The following is a 5,172-nucleotide window of genomic DNA, read 5'->3' on the forward strand; positions in this document are numbered from 1 at the left end:
CTCTGAACTACAGGACATTTGGGTTGTTTCCAGGTTTTTTTTTAATAATTATGGAAAATATTGCTGTGAATGTTCTTTTGTGTGTTTCCCATTGATGAATGTCTCTAGGGAAACTTCCTTATAGTAAGAATTTCTGGATCTTAAGGCATTTGAATGTTCAACTTCATGAGCTAGTACCCATATCAGTAAGGATGTGCTAAATTATGCAGAAATAACAAGTGACCCCACCTCCAAAGTCTTGATGGGTCACAACCACACCAAAGAGGTACACTTCCGGCTGTCATGGTATGCCCACTGCAGGCTGGCTGTGATTCTGTCACATGTTATTTCACTCTGGGATTTAGGTATATAAATCCCAGAGCACCTTCTCCTCGGAACATTGACCATCTCGTGGCAAAGGAACACAGGTCACTTTGCTCATATTTAGTTGACTAGATTCTAACTTTAAGAAAAAGTCGTACAGCCAACTATGGGTGACTATAGGGCAGAAAGTATAATCTTCACACAGGGAGGGGCAGCAAATATTTCTGAGCAGTAAAAAGTCTTCTGCAGGGCTGAACTGCTTTTCCCTGCGGTTGTTCTAATTTGTGCTCCTGTCAGCAGTGGACAAGCACCCCATTACGTTTCATCCTTGCCACCCTCGGGTATTTTCAGAGTCTTAATTTTGCCAGCCCAGGGAGTTTAGGATGGCGTCTCACCATGCTCTTATTTTGCATTTCCTTCATTACTAATGGTCTTGTCACATTTTTACACCATTTTTTTTCTTTTTTGAGAAATGCTAGGTCGTGGTTTTTAACCATTTAAAAAAACATATGTGTTGTTTTATTATTGATTCATAGAATTTCTTTACGTAGTCTTGATAATAATCTTCCATTACTTGTATGTGTTATAAATATCTGCTTTATTTGCAATTTTTTCTCTTTTTGTAGTGTCTCTCTTTGTCTTGACGGTAATAAGAGGTGAAGTTCTTAATTTAATATGGTTAAATTTACAACTCTTTTACTATATAGTTAACATTTCTTTGGCATCCTGGTTAAAAAAATCTTTTGCTCCCCCAATATCCTAAACCCCATATTTTATTGTAAAAGTCTTAAGTTTTGTTTCTTGTATTTAATTCTAATCTATCAGGAAATTTTTTTGTGTATGCTATGAGTAATGATCCAATTTTGAGTTTTTTATATGGATAACCATTAGTCCCAGTATCATTTAATCAATAGGCCATTTTTTCCTTATGGATCTGTAGTACACCTCTGTCGTTTCCTAAATTCCCCTCTATCTATGAGTGTTTTCTGGGATCTCTGTTCTATTCCATTGGCCAATTTGTCTGTCCTGTGTCAATACACACTGTCTTTGTTACATTAGTTTAATAATAGCTGTTGATACTTGGCAGGACAAGTCTTTGATGTTCTTCAATAAAGTTTCATTAAATTTCTCTATAAATTGTATAGCTTTAGTTAGATTTATCTCTTGATTCATTGTTGTTGCTTTTAAAATGATTTTGTTTGTTATTGGAGTAGAGAGATGTCATTGATTTTCTTATATTAGTTTCTAACCAGTCTCCTTCCTAAACTTTCCTATTATTTTTAGGAGTATGTATGTGGATTCTTTAAAGTTTTCTATATAGACAATCATGTTGTTTGTGATAATAATAGTTTCTTCCTTTTCTAGTCTTTTATATTTTATTTCATTTGCTTGATGTACTGCTTGGCTTCATGCCAGGACCTCCAGTTCAGTGTGATAGTCTTTTTAAAATCTTATTTATAGAGGATACTTTCAGGGTATTATTATTTTTATTTCTATGGTAAATATACTCGATCAGATTAAGGAAGTTCCCTTCTATTCCTGGTTTGTGAAGAGGGCTAGTTTCCATTTTGTAATCAGGAAAGGGTGTTGAATTACATCAAATGATTTTTCTGGGGAAAAAAAAAAAGCATTGGATTGTAGATAACTCAGCCAATGATTCTGTCATGTTGATTTGGATCTAAACGTGTCACATTCCAAGAAAATTTCTGCCTGAGAGAAATTTAATGCAGCAACAGGTATAATAATAGGCATTCCTTCTTCCCCCTTAAACTATGCTTTGGTGTATGATGTAAAGGTGGCACTTGTGGTGAAGAATCCACCTGCCGATACAGGAGACGCAAGAGGTGCAGGTCCGGCTCCTGGTTGCGAAGATCCCCTGGGAACGGAAATGGCACCCCACTGCAGTATTCTTGCCTAGAGAATCCCATAGACAAAGGAGCTTGGTGGCCACAGCTCACAGGGTCGCAAAGAGTCAGATACAACTGAACCGAGCACACAGCACAGAGTATGTGTTCAGAAAACATTTGTGATTTTAATTTAAGTCAAGGAAGTACCTTCCATTAGCTTTTTCTTTACTATTTTGGTAAGAGTTTGTTGTTTATAGTCAAAGACTGCAATGTTTGTGGAGGATTTTCTGAAACTTTCTAGGAAATCTCATCAAACCCATGAAAAAGTAACAATGGGCATGATTAGTCTTCCAGAATGAGAACATTTGAGATTTGATTTGGACACTTTGACTGACTCTGAATGGCTCATAGGCAGTCTCTGGCTGTTAATGTTGGGAACCTGATGAGGATGCTTCAGGCAAGAGTCCTGTTAATCTGGTATTTTGGCAAGAATAAGAGAACAGTCATTTCATTCAATCCTTTGAAAATAAGAGGCAGGGACACCCTGGAAGTCCAGTGGTTCAGTCTCCATGCTTCCATAGCAGGGAACATGGGTTTGATACCTGGTCAGGGAACTAAGATCCCACATGTTGTGCAGTGTGGACAAAAGATATAAATGAACAAAGTGGTATAAAATAAGAGGCAAGACAAAGCTGAGGGATTTTACCAGTGCTGCTTCAGAACAGAGTTAGGCATAATTTTTTTCTCTCTCTTCCAAACTACACAGCTAAATTTCAACACGGCTTTTACTCTTCACTTTGGCGCCTTTGTGTTTAATTTTCTGCTGCCCATTATCCATAAACACAAAGGGACTGATCATACCCCACAGGCTTGGGTCACCCAAGATAGCTCATCTGTCCTAGACTGTAAACACAGAAAATTCACAATTTATTCTACTTATCTGACCTAGGCTGTGTTTATTACACAGACTGTACCACACTTTTATCATAGTATATTTTGGCATAAAGTCTAAATGGTATAAATGAAAAACACAGGAACTTGGGGGTATGAGTCATCTTTCCCCCTAAATGACAGTTAACGAAGAATGAAAATCAAGACAGAACTCAGTGATCCCCTTTGGGGATTAATTTAGGAAATCCACTAGTTAAGTTGAATAGAAGTTGCTCTGGTCAAAAGAAATGAACATATTTAGGGATGGACAAATTGGAAACAGTCTTCAAGTGCTTCAAAACAAGCCTTGGTGAATTCTGAAGCAAATTTTGATTTTCTCCTCTGGTGGCAGGTGTCACTCTGATGGAAACTTCTGATATGAGGGGCACCGGGTGGCTCTAATGCGTGTCTCCCTCCTCTGCAGAGCAGAGCTTTCCACTGTGGGTGGGTGTACACTCAGACCACAGACGGTGTGAGTTATGTGCGGTCTGTGTGTGGTGGGGCCAGCAGCGCAATCATTACCTATGTTTTTTTAAAGGGCTCTATAAAAAGCATAAAATAAAAAAGACTCCATAATAAAACATACACTGATTATTTTCACAGGAAAAAGGAATACTTAAGAAAATTCCTAGTTTAAAAAAGTTCTATACCCCTTGCAATGTCAAATCATAAAGGCTAATAGTGAATTGCTGTGATACTCTTTTTTAAATTAAAATTAAAAAAAATTATCTTTAGTCATGGTGAGCAGGGGCTACTCTTCATTGTGGTACATGGGCTTCTCATTTCAGTGGCTTCTTTCGTTGCAGAGCACAGGCTCCAGGGCACGTGGTCTTCAGTAGTTGCTGCTCACAGGCTCTAGAGCAGGCACAGGGTCAGTAATCGTGGCACATGGGCTTAGTTGCTCTGAGGCACGTGGGATCTTCCTGGACCAGGACTCAAACCTGTGTCCTCTACCTTGGCAGGCAGATTTCTAACCACTGGACCACCAGGGAAGTCCCTGATGTGCTATTCTTTGTAAACACCAGAAACAGACTTTAGTGCCAAGCTCTGTGAAAGATTTTGAGTCTGGGATTTCTTTGGCTCCAACAACTTACTTTTTATTCACATATAAAAATGAATGCTGTTTTTTGTATCAATATTGATTCAGATAGCTGTGTTTCAAATTAAGTCACTGAACCTTTCAAACAACATGCCTTTTACAAATTCATGGAAGTGGCTGATTCTGACAAACCCAGGGAAGGGATGACTGTGAAATACAAGGGCCTCTTCATCAGACCTGCATCCTCCAGATGCTCTGATAAGCCCCATGCTAGGACACCAAGACAACAGACCCACCTCCCTCTTGTCAGCTTTGAGTCCAGGGGACTGACTAACACAATGTTACCAGGACTTATGACATGCTAGGAGCAGAACAGGAACTAGGAGGCAAGAATGCAGCCTTCCTGGAGCCTCCAGGTGTGTCAACAGATAAGCTGTGTGCTAGGGAGTGCTGGGGTCCAGCCCCGGTGGATCCAGGGTGATACGAGGGGGAGACAGAGTAGGCGAGGAAAAAAACTTATTTATTAATATAAGATTAGATTAGGAAGAAATAGTATAGTAGGAAAATTAAGTGGAGAAAAGAGGCTGAATAACTTGGTTTACAGGGAAAACCAATAAAATCTCAGGACAAGAGATTTGCACCATCTACGTTAGGCCACTGGCGCCCACTTGAATATCAAAGGGTGCCCCGCCTTAGGCTCCCTTTCGTGTGGGTCTTAGCAGCCAGGGCAAGTAAGTAGACGTGGTGAGCCTCCCCACTCCAGATGGGAATTCAGCTGAAAAAGGAGAGAAAAGAACGACATGGGGAAGCCCAGCATCGGTGCAAGACTCCAAAAATCTTATTTTTCAAAATCAGCTTATATACCCCAAGTTGTACATAAAGAAATAATGGAATATGCAGAGTTATGCAGGGGCAGCAGTCCTGACCCTCATTGAGACAAGGCTTTCTTTTTGCATACCGTCCCATATACAAAAGGTCTCAGATGGTTTACATTAGCTTCTGGCCAAGAGGCCTGTTAACATTTTTATGGCTCTCTTCCTGGATAATTGTCTA

This window comes from Capra hircus, chromosome 16, assembly GCF_001704415.2.
Source record: "Capra hircus breed San Clemente chromosome 16, ASM170441v1, whole genome shotgun sequence".
NCBI lineage: Eukaryota > Metazoa > Chordata > Mammalia > Artiodactyla > Bovidae > Capra > Capra hircus.